Source organism: Bison bison, unplaced genomic scaffold (genome assembly GCF_000754665.1).
Source record: "Bison bison bison isolate TAMUID 2011002044 unplaced genomic scaffold, Bison_UMD1.0 scf7180017864068, whole genome shotgun sequence".
NCBI lineage: Eukaryota > Metazoa > Chordata > Mammalia > Artiodactyla > Bovidae > Bison > Bison bison.
The window spans coordinates 12489760-12507891 of record NW_011494640.1 but is presented as its reverse complement, the minus strand read 5'-3'; the positions used below and the strand labels follow the sequence as shown (position 1 = coordinate 12507891).

The 18132-nt window shown below is 42.7% G+C and overlaps 1 protein-coding gene across 1 annotated transcript in view; it reads left to right on the top strand.

The window, feature by feature from the left end:
- Positions 1–261: 261 nt before the first annotated feature.
- The window catches only part of ACSL3 (acyl-CoA synthetase long-chain family member 3), a 75169-nt gene continuing 57298 nt past the window's right edge, over positions 262–18132 (top strand). Inside the window, exon 1 of the mRNA XM_010837067.1 lies at positions 262–515. The gene's annotated coding sequence lies outside the window, so the exon portion shown is untranslated. The remainder of the gene's footprint in view (positions 516–18132) is intronic.

The following is an 18132-nucleotide window of genomic DNA, read 5'->3' as shown; positions in this document are numbered from 1 at the left end:
CACCCACGTCCCGGCCGCACAGTCCGGCTCCCCTCCCCCGCCGCCGCGGTCCAGCCCTTCCCCGCCGACCGGCCCCCGCCCCGCGCAGGCTGCGGCTGGGTCCCGTCCGCCGTGGCTCGGGCGAATGACCCGTAGTAACCCCGCCCCGCCCCCGGCCGCCCGCCGCGCTCCCGGCCGGAATTCGATAGGCCCAGCCCCGCACGCGCCACCGCCCGCGGGCCAATGGGCGGCGGCCTCTCTGCATATGCAACGAGCGCCGGCCGGGGGTGCGCGTCCCGGGCGGTTCGGCTCAACAGACGCTGGTCTGCCGGCGCCGGGGTGCGAGTCCGCGCTTGTTGCCGCGGCCGGGTCTGGGACGAGGCGGTGGCGGCGGACCGAATAGCAGACGGCCGTCTCCTCGCAGTGCGACCGCGGCGGCAGCGTCAGGGTCCCCAGGAGGCGGCCCAGGGCGCCAGTGCTCTGGGGGCGCAACCCAGGCCTGCGTGGGTCCGAGGAACCGGGGCCCCGGCGTCGCGGTGAGTGCGGCACTCGTTGTGGGCACGGCGGGGCCTCCGCGTGCGGAAGGGCTGCTCCCCACGGGCGACCCTGGCCCGGGGGAAGGATGCGGCCGGCCTGGAGGCCCCGGATCCCCGACGTCGCCGCCTAGCCCGGCGGTGCGGGGGTACCGGGCCGCCCCGCGGCGAGGGTGGGAGGTGCCGCCGTGGGATCTGGGAAGCGGGTGAGGTGGGGCCCGAGGCCGCAGAGCCCACGTGAACCCGGGGGGAACCGCAGCCCGAGCGGCCGAGTTGTCCGGAGGAGGAAGGATGCGCGGGGTTCCCTCCGGGCGCTTTGGGGGCGGGGTGGGTTGGAGGTGGCCACTTTCACTAGCCGGGCTCTGACACGGTCCTCGGGAGGAAACACCCCTGCGGTTTCCGAAACCCAGGCTGGAGGGGCGAGCGGGAGGTGTGTTGCTGCCGGCCATGAGGAGAGATTGGGGGATATGAGGTGGGTCGACCTTGGTTTTTGTTCTGGCCGCGATCGGAGGCGATGGGCCTGGGATGAATCCTATTTGTCTGGGGTTGGGAGTTGAAGGTTTACTTTTCCCTAGGTATATTTTAATTATGCACCGGTAATGGAATGGGTAATTCCGAGCAACTCGAGCGGGGTAGGAATGATCCAGCCCGTTTCACAGATGGGGAACCCGAGGCCCAGAAACATTGAGCTGGTTTGTCCAGGCTGGCTTTGGAAAAAGTGCTCTAAGCTATTGTGTGTTTTGTTGTTTAGTCGCTAAGTCGTATCCGACTCTCTGCGACCCCATGGACTGTAGCCCATCAGGCTCCTCTGTCCACGGGATTCTCCAGGCAAGAACACTGGAGTGGGGTGCCATTTCCTCCTCCAGGGGATCTTCGCGACCCAGGGATCGAACCCCCTTGTCTCCTGATTGGCGAGCGGGATTCTTTACCACTGAGTCAGCTAGGAATCGCAGAGAGAATCACAGCTTCTCTTTGCCATGATTTGGGGGCAAGTTAATGTGTCCAAACAGCAGTTCTCTCCACCTGTAAAATGGGAATAACCACCACCTTAGAGAGTTGTTAACATACTATGCAGAGACTCTTCGTAGGAAACCTGGAATGTTATAAAGGCTCAATAAGTGTCAGCTGAGAGGGAATAGGCCTTGTGAAATTGATTGTAGCGGAATAAGATGACAAGCAGCTGACACTGAGTCTTTATAACATTCCAGGTTTCCTACGAAGAGTTTCTGCATAGTATCTCTAAAACTGTTAACAACTCTCTAAGGTGGTAGTTATTCCCATTTTATAGCTGGAGAGAATTGCTGTTTGGACACATTAACTTGCCCCCAGATGACTGCAAGTAAGAGGGGAAGCTGTGATCAGACCCGCCTGTGAAAATCTAGAGCTCTCTTATCCAAACGTTATATTATACTGCCTCTCTTTGGTGGCTGGCTGAATAGTTGTCACAGTGGAGTTTTGTTTGAGTGGCCAGGAGAGCAGTCATTTGATGATAACCTTTTCTGGTTCCCCAGGTTTGTTTCAGGAGTTGAGGGGTGCTGCTGAGTTGCTCCTAAAACTGTGTATTAGAAGGTTATTACTGGGAATAAGTGTGGCGACGCGGGAGTGTACTGTATAGACTGTTCTTTTGTGTTCTGGAGTGTTATGCAGTTCTTAACACTTAGGAATGAGTAAGGCTTCTTCAGTCACTGGCATTTTCCTTTTAGTCTTTCCCTAGTTCGTTCTTTTTCTGTAAAAAGAGTCGGTTCTGTAGTAAGATGGCGGTGTTGGGTGTAGGCTGGATGTACGGAGATGTACACTGGATGTACGGGGTTGGGGTGACAAGTCACCTAGTGTCCTTGGGTCTCAGTTACTGGGCTTGTGAGCTGTGTGCACTGGATGACTTAATGTTATCCTTCTTGAAGGAAGGATGGATGGGGAAAATCAATCCCTGCTTGGTTTGGGGCGTCAGAGCTCCAAAAAGTCCCAACGATTTTCTCGTTGCTTGTGTGCTCTTCTGCTGTCCTGTTTAATAATTCCTTATTTAGTTAATTGCTCACTTAGAGCCTTTAATTCCTATTCTGTGTCAGACAGCATGTAAGGTATGCATGTAAGGGAATGCAGCAGAGAACAGAATTGATGCCATTTTTGCCTTTAGAAGGAAAGACTATGAAACAGGTCATCATATAAATAATAGATAATTACAAATTATGATATGTATAATGAAGGAAAAGTAACATGTGAATGAGTAGTATATAGACTGTTGTGATTTAGATGGAAATCTAGTCTAGGGAGGGTTTTTTTTTTTTTAAATGGTGGGTGACAAGTGCTTGGGTGACTAGATTGGGTACTATTAAAAAAAAAAAACTTTTAAATTTGGGCATGATTTTAGATTTATAGAAAAGTTGCAGGAATATTCCTATATACCATAGCCCAGCTCCCCTGCTGTAATATTAGCATGTTGCATAACCTTGGTTCATGTGTCAAAACAAAAGGTTAATATTGATACTATACTCTTAACTAAATTATAAACTATGTTCAGATATCACCAATTTTTCCATGAATGCCCTTTTTTGTGTTCCAGGATTGAGTCCATGATACCAGCTGGCATTTTGCGTTCATGTTATTTTAGTCTCCTCTAGTATTAAATACTAATTTAAAAATTTCCCTTTTATGAGTTACTTTTTTTTATGATTTACTTTTAATAGTTTGTAATAGTAAGTGGTATAGAACACTAAGAAAGTAAATATATGGATATGTAAAATAAACTACTATATATCAACCCTTTTAGTGGTTCCAATTTTGTTTAAATTAGGATTGCCCAGTATCAGTATGTAGAAAATTTCTTTCTAAGCCGATCATCAGTTTACAGGCACTTGGGTTGCTTCCATGTCTTGGCTATTGTAAATAGTGCCGCTAATATGTATGTATTCAAATGTTCATTTTGAATTACAGTTTTCATCTTTTCTGGAGTGGAATTGCTGGGTCTCGTGGTAGTTCTATTTTTAGTCTTTTAAAGTACCTCCTTACTGTTTCTCTAGTGGCTGCACCAAATTACATTCCCACCAACAGAATAGTAGGGTTCTTTTTTCTCCTTTAGTATTTATTATTTGTAGACTTTTTGATGGTAGCCATGCTGACAGGTGTGAGCCTCATCACTACCTCATTGTGGTTTTGACTTTTCGTTTCTCTGGTAATGATGTCAAACATCTTTTCACGTGTGTGTTGGCCATCTGTATGTCTTTTTTTCCTGAGAAATGTCCATTTAGGTCTTCTGCCCATTTTAATTTTTTTTGATAGAGTTATGTGAGCTGTTTGTATATTTTGAATATTAACCCTTTGTTGCATCATTTGTAAATACTTCTCTCATAGGTTGTCTTTTCATTTTGCTTACTGTTCCTTTTGCTGTGCAAAGGCTTTTAAGTCTCATTTGTCAATTAAAAGATGCCTGCTCCTTGGAAGAAAAGCTGTGACAAACCTAGACAGCATATTAAAAAGCAGAGACATTACTTTGCCGACAAAGTAATGTCTGTCTAGTCAGAGCTGTGGTTTTTCCAGTAGTCATGTATGGGTGTGAGAGTTGGACTATAGAGAAAGCCGAGGGGAGGGAGGTGGGAGGGGAGTTCAGGATGGGGAACATGTGTACACCTGTGGTGGATTCATGTTGATATATGGCAAAACCAATACAATATTGTAAAGTAGCCTTCAATTAAATAAGTTCATATTAAAAAAATAAAAATAGTAAAATATTAAAAAAAAAAAAAAAGGCTGAGCGCCGAAGAATTGATGCTTTTTAACTGTGGTGTTGGAGAAGGCTCTTGAGAGTCCCTTGGACTGGCAGGGAGATTAAACCAGTCAATTCTAAAGGAAATCAACCATGATTATTCATTGGAAGGACTGATGCTGAGGCTGAAGCTCCAATACTTTGGCCAACTGGTGGGAAGAACTGACTCATTAGAAAAGACTCTGATGCTGGGAAAGATTGAAGGAGGAAGGAGAAGGGGATGACAGAGAATGAGATGCCTGGATGGCATCACTGACTCAACTGATACGAGTTTGAGCAAACTGTGGGAGATGGTAAAGGACAGGGAAGCCTGGAGTGCTGCAGTCCATGGGATCACAGAGTCAGACATGACTGAGAGACTGAACTGAACTGTATTTTTATTTCCTTTGCCTTGGGAGACTGATCTAAGAAAATACTGCTATGATTTATGCAAAGAGTGTTTTGCCCGTGTTCTTTTCTAGGAGTTTTATGGCGTCATGTCTTATATTGTGTTGCTCAGTCATGTCCATTTCTTTGCCACCCCATGGACTGTAGCTCGCCAGGCTCCTCTGTCCATGGGGTTTTCCAGGCAAGAATACTGGAGTGGGTTGCCATTTCCTCCTCCAGGGAATCTTCCCAGCCCAGGGATCGAACCCACATTGCTTACCTCACCTTTGTTGGCAGATGGATTCTTTACCACTAGCGCCTCCTGGGAAGCCCTGTCTTACGTTAGATCTTTAAACAATTTGGAGTTTATTTTTGTATGTGTTTGGAGGAATGTTCCAACTTGTTTTACCTGTAGCTGTCCAGCGTTCCCAGCACCACTCACTGTAGAGCCTGTCTTTTTTTCTGGGGAGATTTTTGAATTGATTTGGTGAGATACTACTAGATACTACTAGATGACAATCTTGCATTCTGGTGCTGTAGTTAAATGTACATATAACCAAGAGTTAGGGAACTTTTTTGAGCAACAGTACTTTTTAAACCTCAGTGTCTGTTCCTCCTCAGAATGTCACTCCAGCTCACATTGCAAGATGTGAAAATGAGAGAGGGACTTTTTTTCAAGAAGTCATTCTGCCTGCCTTTTGAGTACTTACAGCTTAAATATTCCTGTAATATTTAAACTTTCCCTGTTCAAATGAGCAATTGGGAAGCAAGAAACTTTATATGAGTTTTGGACATCAGGCTGAGATTTGGATGTTTTCAGGAAAGCTAGGCCAAAAAAAGGTGACAGTTTTTTCAAACTTTAGGTAAGTAGCAATATATTTATCAAAAGTACCTGATGTAGTTTATCCTTTACAGAGTGACTTAAAATTCTAATCTCTTAGGAGTCAAATGATGACATGGTTTGGGAAATACAAGCCGTTAAATGTGTGGCTCTTTGAGTTGAATGTGTATTAAAGCAGTACAAGTGACTCATTGCAGTGCCTTTATTGAATTCCATTTGCAGAGTACTGAGCTAGATGCATAATGTGCAATAAATAAAAAGATGAACTTGTGAAATCCTTGCTTTCAAGGAGATTTCAACTTAATGAATACTAATACTCAGATTTAATTTTTTTCCCCTTTTTAAGCTAACATGAAAGTGCTTTCATGTTAGCTTATTTGATTTTTACAGCCTTGTATCATTAGCAGAAATACTGAGAAAAGGGAGATTTAGAGGCAAAATTGCCAGATGTGGTAATTAATAGTAGTCAATGGATTGGCAGAAGGGGAAGCTGAATGATGACTAGTTTACCATTTTGGTGCCATCAGTGGAGAGATGACGGGTGAGATTGCCTGTGGAGAAACTAGAAAGAGAAGTGGAAGAGGCTGAGTTTGTCCAGGAGATGGACACAGTGGCTAGTCATGTGAGAGGGACAGCCTGAAGCAGGTGTCCCTGCTGCCGTGGAGAAGCACTCACCACTGTGGAATGCTCCTGTGTGAAAACTGGAGCACCATCTGTTGGATTTAGCAACTGAGAAGTCACGCTGACCTTGGGAGGAGATACTGATACGATGGTCAGGATGGGGTGGGGAGCAGAAGTAAGGGGAAGATGGGGAAAATGGGAATTGCAAGAGTAGGAAACTGCTCCGGAGAGTGTTGATTGGTAGCACGATATATACCTGTGGCTGATTCATGTTTATATTAGGCAGAAAACAAGAAAATTCTGTAAAGCAATTATCCTTCAATTAAAAAAACAGATAAGCTTAAAAAAAAACATGCTGATGGGAAAGTGTCTGACTGGGGGGATGTTGAGTATAGATCAGGAAGCTGTTACTTGTTCATGCAAAATGGAGCCTTGAGCAATTTCCAGAAAATTGCCAAGAACTGTTAAATTCCTAAAAATCAGCCACTTTTCACTGACTCATGACAGTCTTTTTAGAAAACCTCACTACACAGCATTGTGTAAAGCTGATTTAACATGTGACTTAGTCTTGATTTTATTCACCTTAATATAGTATCTACTTTCATCTGACTTTTGATCATAGTTTTTCTTTTATAAAGAAGGAGACATTATAAACATTAAATCCTGTGATTTCTTCAGTGTGCTATTTTTAGTTTCATAATAAACGTTTTCAGACTGCTTCTGTTTTCCTGACATTTTAAGTGCCTAAATTCTTTTTGTTTAAAACTGTAACTTCTATTTTTACTGAAATATGTTTACTTTTGTTTCACATTTCCCATTTTGAGGAATAAAGAATTGTCAGATGATTCAGCGGGTTTAACTGATCTGCTAATTTTTATTTGGAGCTGAAGATACCAAAATAACCAATGTTTTGGATAAACTGGCTAACTATAGTTATCTACTTGTTTGTGAAGGTATTATGAGGATATGTAGGGGGCATTGATTTATTTATATATATTTCTTTTTTAAAATTTGTTTTTAATTGGAGGATGATTGCTTTACAATATTGCGTTGGTTTCTGCCATACAACAGCTTGAATCAGCCATAAGTGTATATGTATGCCCTCCCTCTCAAACCTCCCTCCCACCCCCACATGCCACCCCTCCAGGTTGTCACTGAGCACCTTGTAACCCTGTTGAGCTCCCTGTGTCATACAGCAGCTTCCCGCTAGTCGTCTGCTTTGCATATGGCAGTGTATGTGTTTCAGTGCTACGCTTTCAGTTCGTCCCACTGTCTTCTTCCTCGGCTGTGTCCACCAGTCTGCATCTCTTGTTCCTGTTCTGCAGATAGGTTCATCAGTACTGTTTTTCTAGATTCCATATATATGCATTAGTATACTACAATTGTTTTTCTCTTTCTGACTTACTTCACTCTGTATAACAGACTCCAGGTTCATCCACCTTAGTTCAACTGACTAAATTTGTTCCTTTTTATGACTGAGTAACTTTCCATTGTATATATGTACCACAGCGTCTTTATCCCATTCATCTAGTAGACATCTAGGTTACTTCCATGTCCTGGCTATTGTAAATAGTGCTGCAATAAACATTGGGAATACATGTGTCTTTTTGAATTGTGGTTTTTCTCAGGGTATATGCCCAGTAGTGGGATTGCTGGGTCATATTGTAGTTTTAGTCCTAGTTTTTTTTTTTTTTTTTAAGGAATCTACTCAAATTAGTGCATATCTTGCAAGACACTGGGAATTTGAAAATGACTAAGGATCGTCCCTGCTCTAAAAGAGCTCAGGATTCATGACAGGAAATGTATGAACATTATATGTATAAGGGAAGAAGGTATACGAGCTGTTACTGTGCAGTATAGCTCATACAGACGGAACAGGGCAGGAAAAAGGGGAGACTTGACAGGGGAGGTCTTGTTTTTTTTCTTTCCTTCAGAAGTAGTTTTTTGGCAGGAAGTAGCAAGGTATTGTGAATCCAGCACGTGAGCAAACCCGTCAAGCATACATTACTTAAAGGGGACTAGGAAATACTAATTCCTTAAGAATGAGAGTGTTCAAGCTATCTGAAGATACATAAAAGATATGGTTAATGTTAAGTGAGCAATACAGAGGTTATAGTGATAGTGAAGTCGCTCAGTCGTGTCTGACTCTTCACGACCCCATGGACAGTAGCCAACCAGGCTCCTCCGTTCATGGGATTTTCCAGGCAAGAATACTGGAGTGGGTTGCCATTTCCTTCTCCAGGAAAGAGGTCCTATTGACCAGGGTCGCCAGGAAAAGATCAGCTGAGCAAATGAAACATAGATTGGATTAGAAAAAAACGGTTGGGTTTAAGGTAGAGGTACTCTAATGGGGATGTCCAGGGCAATTGGGGAGGAGCAGGATTGACAAATCAATTGAGGCATCCGCTGTTATGGGGGACTAGAGAAACTGTGAGCATAAGTCACAGAGAAACATAAGTCATAGAGAAACAAAAACACCAGAGCCTTGGAGGATGAAGACTATTAAGACCTTGCCTAAGACTCATTTATTGATTCCTTCAGCTCACCAAGTACAGTTGGCCCTTGAACAACATGGGTTTGAACTGTGCGGGTCCACTTACTTGTGGATTCCCCACCTCCCCACAATGCAATGTATACTACAGCACTACACAATCCAAGGTTGGTTGAATCCCTGGATGTGGAACCATGAGTATAGAGGGCTGACTATAAAATTATATAGTAATTATAAAACCTTGTGTTGTTGAAGGGTCAGCTGTAATTGTCAAAAGAATGGTAGCAAGGGATGGGAATAGGAAGGGAGACTGGGCAGCCAGTAAGTGAAGAGAACCCTGTGAACTCTGCATTTCAGGTCTGGCCGGAGTTGTTTCTAACACTGCTGTTTGTGGGTGTCGTGCTGCCCATACCAATTAGCCTTTGAGGAGCTGTTTCCTCGTCTGTAAAGCTTTCTTGCTCAGCGCTCTTGTGAGCTGCTTCTCCATCAGTGCTTTTTTGCTTTTATTCTCTTTCCATCTCTTCCTTTTACTTGGCTCAAGACTTTTTCTGTTTCTGCCTTATTTCTTTTTTCAGCTTCTTTGAAACTTTATCAGTTAATGTTTTGTGTTTCCCCCTGTGTTTACGTGTTTGCTACTTGTAATTTACTAGGGCATTTTCATGTGTTTTATTAAATACTGGGCTTCACTTGTGACTCAGCTGATAAAGACTCTGCCTGGGTTTGATCCCTGGGTTGAGAAGATCCCCTGGAGAAGGGAAAGGCTACCCACTCTAGTATTTTGGCCTGGAGAATTCCATGGACTCTATAGTCCGTGGGGTCTCAGAGTCAGACATGACTGAGTGTCTTTCACTTTCACTAATTAAATACTAATTACTCAGATATGCAGTTGACACCTCCCTTATGGCAGAAAGTGAAGAGGAACTAAAAAGCCTCTTGAGGAAAGTGAAAGAGGAGAGTGAAAAGTTGGCTTAAAGCTCAACATTCAGAAAACTAAGATCATGGCATCTGGTCCCATCACTTCATGGCAAATAGATGGGGAAACAGTGTCATGTCAGACTTTAATTTTTTGGGCTCCAAAATAACTGCAGATGGTTGCAGCCATGAAATTAAAAGACGCTTACTCCTTGGAAGGAAAGTTATGACCAACCTAGATAGCATATTCAAAAGCAGAGACATTACTTTGCCAACAAAGGTCCGTCTAGTCAAGGCTATGATTTTTTCCAGTGGTCATGTATGGATGTGAGAGTTGGCTGTGAAGAAAGCTGAGTGCCGAAGAATTGATGCTTTTGAACTGTGGTGTTGGAGAAGACTCTTGAGAGTCCCTTGGACTGCAAGGAGATCCAACCAGTCCATCCTAAAGGAGATCAGTCCTGGGTGTTCATTGGAAGGAATGATGTTGAAGCTGAAACTCCAGTACTTTGGCCACCTCATGCGAAGAGTTCACTCATTGGAAAAGACTGATGCTGGGAGGGATTGGGGGCAGGAGGAGAAGGGGACGACAGAGAATGAGATGGCTGGATGGCGTCACCGACTCGATGCACATGAGTTTAAACTCTGGGAGTTGGTGATGGACAGGGAGGCCTGGCGTGCTACGATTCATGGGGTCACAAAGAGTCAGACACGACTGAGCAACTGAACTGAACACTGCTGCATAAATCTTTTTATAAATATGTATATTTTATTGAAGTATAGTTGATTTACAGTATTTCAGGGGTACAGCAATATGGTTCAGTCATACTTTTTGAATATTATTTTCTAAATTGGTTTTGTTAACATAAAACAGTTCGTTTTTTTCTGCATTGCTGTTTCTGGGTTATAAAATATTCATTATCATTTTGGCCAGAATTATGAAAAGTTGCTACTTCAATCAGTGAAATTTCTTATTTTCACTTTCATCATGGTTGTTGAAGTGATTCTCATTCTAGTCCTTGACTTTGGCTGTTTCTTTTTTTAACCATACCATTAACTGTCAGAAATCTTCTTGTTCTCTTTGAAAACTGACTTGATCCCTGAAGTTGTTGCCTCTTGTTTGGGAGAAGGTTGGGGTAATTGAGTTCCTTCTAAAATGAAGTAGGGAGTTTGTTTTAGTTCCATAGAGAACTAGAATGAACCTGAGTGGATTAATCTTAGAACTGTACTGGGCATTTTTACAGAAAGAGAATTGACCTTCACTGCAGTTACACCAGGAGTCATTTTCCTTTTGTACTGTAACTGCCACACTGCTAGTGTGTTAGAGCCCGAGAACTGGTGTTCATCGTTGACTCTGAAACTGTGCCTGCCTTCTAGGCTGCTGCCTGTGTACTCTCCAGCATAGTGCCCGGGTAGTGCTCTTCTTAGAGATGAAAAATGTTTAGTTTGTATAACACTTTTTTGAGGTGTAATAAGATGTTGTCTCCAGGAGCATCTTGAGGTGGAAGGGTTGTGAGAGGTAGCGGCTGGTTGGGAGTGAGGTGAGAGTTCAGAGAAGGAGCTCAAATATAAGGAATGAGATTGACCTGGCAGAGAGGAGGGATGGTGGGCATCCAGGTTGGGAAATACTATGGAAGTTCCTTGCAAAACTGGGGCTACAACTACCATGTAATTCAGCAGTTCATCTGAAGAAAATGTTCCATATTAATTCAGAAAGTGTACGCATCCCCTTGCTCATTGCAACACTGTTTGTCCCCACTTTTAGCACAGAACTCCTAAGTCTGTTGGAATTTCCTGATTCCCAGAATCTTATTCAAAAAAGCCCCTTTGGCTCACACCTGAGTTTAATGAAGTGACTTAGGACCCAGTCCCTAGAGTACCTCAGGACAGGGCTGGTCACCAGAAAGACCCAGGGATTAGAGGGCTTGAACTTTCAACCCTTCTCATTGAGGATTTGAACCCGTCTCCCTGGCTCCTGCAAGGAGCGAGGGGACTGAAGACTGAGCTCTGTAAAAACTCTTGAAAAGGGGATATTCAGTAAGCTTCCGGGTTGGAGAACATTTCTGTCCAGGTTCTGGGAAGGCAGCACCCCTGGAGGGAGTTTGGAAGCTGTGTGGTCACTCCCCGACCTTGGTCCTTTGCCCTGTGCATCTCTTCCGTTTGTCTGTTTCCGAGTTGTAGCCTTTATAATAAACTGGTAAACGTAAGAGTGTTCCTGAGTTCTGTGAGCCATCCTAGCAAATTATTTTTTTGTTGTTACTTTTTCAAATTTATTTTTAATTGGAGGTTAACAAGTGACTGAACCTGAGGAGGAGTTTGTGGAAATCCTGATTTATAGCTGACTGGAGACTTGTAACTACAACTGGGGAACAGTCTTGTGGGACTGACCTCTCTTATGAAATAGATTATAAAACTTAGACCAATTCTGGCTTAAAAATTATTTCTCAGACTTTTATCAAAGGAGTATATGCATACAGTGGCTAAGGCTCTGCTCCCAGTGCAGGGGGCCCAGGTTTGATTTCTGGCTGGAGTGTGAAATCCCACATGCTGCAATTAAGGGTCCACATGCTGTAACTAAGACCCATCGCAGCCAAATAAATACATAAGTAAACATTAAAAAATTTTTTCCACAAAACTTGGGAGGCATTGTTCATGGCCTTGCAGTGTTGCAGAGCCATCTGTTGTCAGTGGGATTCTTACTCCTTTATTGGAAGGATGACTGTACACCCTCGTTTGTCTGGAACGCCTTCAAATTCATCTTATAATAGTACATGCTTTTACTCTCCGAAGTATCCTTCTTTGCTGATTAATTATAGAATTACCTGATTTGTAAGTGACTTGGTGGTGGTTTTTGGGGAGCTTTCTTACACCTGGTGGTCTGAGAATTCACAGGGCTGTGTCTGGAGTTCAGGTTCACACTCCCCCCCAGCCCCACATTCATCGGCTCAGTACTTAGCAGGCCCTTTCAGTTTGAAGACTAGGGTTCATCAACTCTGGGATAGGTTATTGCAGAATGCTTCAGTAATTTCTGCCTCTTCATCCTCTTTGTTCTTTCTTCATAGAACTTTTAGTGGAACTTGGCCTTTGGGATTAATTTGACACCTGATTAAAAAAAAAACTTTTTAACCTCCTGTTGTCTACCTCATTGTTTTTGCTTTCCTTTCTGGAAAAATATTCCCAGCTTCGTTTTCTAATATACCTGTTGACTGATCTTTTTCTGTCTTCTGTATGCCATCGTATTCTTGTTTCATCCACAAGATGGTCTCTCTTATCCCTTTGAGAAAATTATACACATATTTAAAGTGTTTCCTGTGTTTTCCTACCTCCGTTTCATCCCTCTGCCCCTTTTTTGTCTTCATCTCTTTCATTGTGATTTTCTGCCCCTCAAGTACCTGGTGATTTAGAGCTTTATCTTCTGTTCGGATGTTTGGTTCTGATATATCTTCGTGTTCCTAGTTTTTTCCCATTAACAAATTCTTAACATTGGGGTTAGATTTAACATTGTGAGGCAGATTATGATTCTGCTGTTCTGCTGCACAAAAATCTGAATGGCTCTTCAGAGACCTGAATAATGTCTAAATCACTTAGCATCTAGCATGGCACACAGGGCAGTGGAGTGGGGTGCAGTATTTGCTTCTTAGAACTGCTGTCATGCCACAATTTGGTGGCTTAAAACAACAGGAATTTATTCTCTAATAGAGGCCAAAAGTTTGAGTCAGCGTTACTGGGCCGAAATCAAGGTGTTGTCAGGCCTGGGCGCCCCCCAGAGGCTCTGAGAGACGAACGAAGCTTTTCACTCTTCAGCGCCTGTGGCACCCCTCCAGGCTTCCAGGCCAGCGTCTTCATATCTCTGCTTTATCTTCACTTTGCTTTCACGGTGCCTGTCAAATCTACTGCCTCTGTCTCTCTCAAGGACACCTGATGCCATTTGAGGCCCAGGAGTGTCTCATCTCAAATGCCTTACTTTAATAACACCAGCAAAGACCCCTTTTCCAAGTAAGGTAATGTTCACCGCTTCCGGGGATTAGGACCCCATACCTCTGAGGTGGTTAATCAGCTTATGGCAGATACTTTTCTTAAACGGCCCTTTTGTTGAATACCTCTGCCTTTGAAGATACCATTACTGCCTGCAGTTTCTTCCAGTTCAGTCCAGTCCCTCAGTCGTGTCTGACTCTTTGTGACCCCATGGACTGCAGCACGCCAGCCTTCCCTTGGATCACCAACTCCCAGAATTTACTCAAACTCATGTCCATCAAGTTGGTGATGCCATTCAACCATCTCATCTTTTGTCATCTCCTTCTCCTCCTGCCCTCAATCTTTCCCAGCATCAGGGTCTTTTCAAATGAGTCAGCTGTTCGGATCAGGTGGCCAAAGTATTGGAGTTTCAGCTTCAACATCAGTCCTTCAATGAACACCCAGGACTGATCTCCTTTAGGATTGACTGGTTGGATCTCCTTGCAGTCCAAGGGACTCTCGAGTCTTCTCCAACACTACAGTTCAAAAGTATCAATTCTTCGGCACTCAGCTTTCTTTATAGTGCAACTCTCACATCCACACATGACTACTGGAAAAACCATAGCCTTAACTAGACGGACCTTTGTTGGCAAAGTAATGTCTCTGCTTTTTAATATGCTGTCTAGGTTAGTCATAACTTTTATTCCAAGGAGTAAGTGTCTTAATTTCATGGCTGCAGTCTACATATAAGTTAAATAAGCAGGGTGACAATGTACAGCCTTGATGTACTCCTTTTCCTATTTGGAACCAGTCTGTTTGTTCCATGTCCAGTTCTGTTGCTTCCTGACTTGCATACAGATTTCTCAAAAGGCAGGTAGGTGGTCTGGTATTCCCATCTCTTTCAGAATTTTCCACAGTTTATTGTGATCCACACAGTCGAAGGCTTTGGCATAGTCAATAAAGCAGAATTCTGGAACTCTATTGCTTTTTCGATGATCCAGCGGATGTTGGCAGTTTGATCTCTGGTTCCTCTGCCTTGGGGCTTCCTGCGTAGCTCAGTCGGTAAAGCATCTGCCTGCAGTGGGGGAGACCTGTGTTCAGTTCCTGGGTTGGGAAGATCCCCTGGAGAAGGAAATGGCAACCCACTCCAGTATTCTTGCCTGGAGAATCCCAAGGACGGAGGAGCCTGGTGGGCTACAGTTTGTGGGATCCTAAGAGTTGGACACGACTTAGCGCTGTCTTTCTTTTCTTTTCCTCTGCCTTTTCTAAAACCAGCTTGAACATCTGGAAGTTCATGGTTCACGTATTGCTGAAGCCTGGCTTGGAGAATTTTGAGCATTACTTTACTAGCGTGTGAGATGAGTGAAATTGTGTGGTAGTTTGAGCATTCTTTGGCATTGCCTTTCTTTGGGATTGGAATGAAAACTGAGCTTTTCCAGTCCTGTGGCCACTACTGAGTTTTCCAAATTTCCTGTTATATTGAGTGCAGCACTTTCACAGCATCATCTTTTAGGATTTGAAATAGCTCAGCTGGAATTCCATCACCTCCACTAGCTTTGTTCATAGTGATGCTTTCTAAGGTCCACTTGACTTCACATTCCAGGATGTCTGGCTCTAGGTGAGTAATCACACCATCATGATTATCTGGGTCATGAAGATCTTTTTTGTACAAAAATGTATGGGTAAATAAATCTTTGTTGAGATTCAGCATTTATTGAGGGTCAGTTCAATTCTAGGACTTGTCATGTTAGAGTAATTAACAAAACAAGGTAAAGTTAGTATGCACCTGTGTCAAAGCTTCTCCAGGGCAAATTTCTCAGAAGGAATTTGCTAAGTCATAGGAATTTACGTTTTTAGCTTTTGCTGCCAGATTGCTCTCCATAGTGGCTACACTTCCCCCAATAATGCCAAGAGCTGCCTTGTTTCCTGTATCCTCACAAATACTTGTGGTTTTTTTTGTTAAAAAAAAAATCTGATAGGGGAAAATTATACTGTGTTAATTTGTATTTCCTTGATGACCAGTGATGTTGACCATGTTTTTCATAGTTAATAGACATTTGGATTTTTTCCTGTGAATATACATAGCCTGTTTTCTAGTGAGTTGCCTTTTATTTATAGAAGTCTACAAATATGGGTATAAATTGTTCACAGTGTAATTGCTGTCCTTATTTATATACGAGGAAACTTGCACAGAAATAAGTTAAATTGATAAGATCCCTCCCATCCCTATGGACAGATGGATAGTTGAATGAATAAATGAATGAACATGTCTAGAATCATAGCTAATAAAAAACAGAGCAGGCATTTTAGACTGAGATTTATCTAATTTTAAGGCCTGTCCCTTTTAAAGTATATCTGGCTGTCTTGTAGGGAATGAGGAATTTAATAGTGAGGCAGTGGTGTGCTGAATTTTGACTCAAAATATTTAATTATTTGTTCTACTTAACTGTTAGCTGTACTTTTGGCTCTGAGTTTAGGCTGATGTTTGTTAATGTATTTTTTTTTTAATGACTAATGACAGCTAACCTATCTGCTTTAAAAATGACTAAGAAAACATTGAGATAGTATTAATAAATTACTATATACACAGTGAAATACTATTATATATCTAATTCTTCTTGACCATCGTAACAATGAATGAAAACCTCAATATACTTTATAAAAAGTTTTGGATATATCTTTTTTTAATAGACTTTATTTTGAAGAGTAATTTCAAGTTCACAACAAAATTGAGCAGAAGGTAGAGAGATTTCCCATATATCCTCTGTCCTCCCGTATTGCACAGCCACCCCCATACTCATTGTCCTGCACTAGAGTGGTACATTTATTACAGCCAGTGAACCTATACTGGTGCATCACTATCAGTGTATGTTAGAGATCACTCTTGGTGTTGTGCTTTCCATGGATTTGGACAAGTATGTAAGTCATTTATCTACCATTATAGTATGGGTGAAGTCCAGGAGTTGATGATGCACAGGGAGGCCTGGAGTACTGCAGTTCATGGGGTCGCAAAGAGTCGGACACGACTGAGCGACTGAACTCAGCTGGTAGTATCATACAGAGTAGTTCCACTGTCTGAAATCCTCTCTGCTCTGCCTGTTCATCCCTCCTTCATCCTTAACCTTTGGCAACCTTCTGCTGTAGTCTGTCTCAAGAGCTTTGCCTTCTCCAGAATGTCATATAGTTGGAGTCATATAGTATGTAACCTTTTAGATTGACTTCTTTCACTCAGTAATCCGCATTTGAGTTTCCTCCATCATTTCTTGGCTTAATGACTCATTTCTTTTTAGTGCTGAATAATATTCCATTGCCTGGATGTAGCAGTTGTACATTTACTTGCTGGAGCACATTTTGGTTACTTTGAAGTTTTGGTATTTACAAAGGCTGCCATAAACGGTTGTGTGCAGCTGTTTTTTGTCTAGGCATACGTTTTTCAGCTCTTAAGTAAATATCAAGATCATTTGCCAGATCGTATGATAAGAGTATGTTGAGTTTTGTAAGAAACTGCCAAACTGTCACTCAAAGTGACTCTATCATTTTGCATCCCCACCAGTGTTGAATGAGAGTTCCTGTTGATCTGCATTCTTATAGCATCCAGTGATGTTAGTATTTTGGATTTTATAATATGTTTTTTTTTGGTAAAAGTATACATGATAAATGTCATTTGCTAGTATAATAGAAGATGATTCCAGAAAAGCCCAGCAGAAATTTTTCTGTGAGGTTTGGAGGTAGAAATATCTCCAGGAAAAGGTTGATTTTTGGCTTTCAGATTAACTAGATGAGGAGTAGTAATGGTTGCCTTCATGTGTTTGTTTTAACAGGTACTGAAACAAAGGCACATATCTTGAAGGCACTAGCACCTCCTACCATTGTCAACTAAAAATGTTTAATTTTTTTAACTACAAAATTTCTACTAGGTGTAAAGTGTATTAAGTTAAAACCAAATGTGGGTAAATTATCAGAAAGAAATATTTTCTTTCTATTTTGTGATTGTAGAATTATGAAAGCTATGAGACAGTAGCTTTTCTATTAATTTTACTTCCATATGAGCCCCATTGGAACATTGAGCCATGTTGTTCAGCAGTACTGTTTAACCTGCCTTTCCTCAAGTTGAATTTCATTAAGTATCTCGGCAAGAATTTGAAGTTCAGTTCAGTTCAGTTCAGTCGCTCAGTCGTGTACGACTCTTTGCGATCCCATGAATCACAGCACACCAGGCCTCCCTGTCCATCACAAACTCCCGGAGTTCACTCAGACTCCCGTCCATCGAGTCAGTGATGCCATCCAGCCATCTCATCCTCTGGCGTCCCCTTCTCCTCCTGCCCCCAATCCCTCCCAGCATCAGAGTCTTTTTCCAGTGAGTCAGCTCTTCGCATGAGGTGGCCAAAGTACTGGAGTTTCAGCTTCAGCATCATTCCTTCCAAAGAAATCCCAGGGCTGATCTCCTTCAGAATGGACTGGTTGGATCTCCTTGCTGTCCAAGGGACTCTCAAGAGTCTTCTCCAACACCACAGTTCAAAAGCATCAATTCTTCGGCGCTCAGTCTTCTTCATAGTCCAACTCTCACATCCATACATGACCACTGGAAAAACCATAGCCTCGACTAGACAAACCTTTGTTGGCAAAGTAATGTCTCTGCTTTTCAATATGCTATCTAGGTTGGTCATAACTTTCCCTG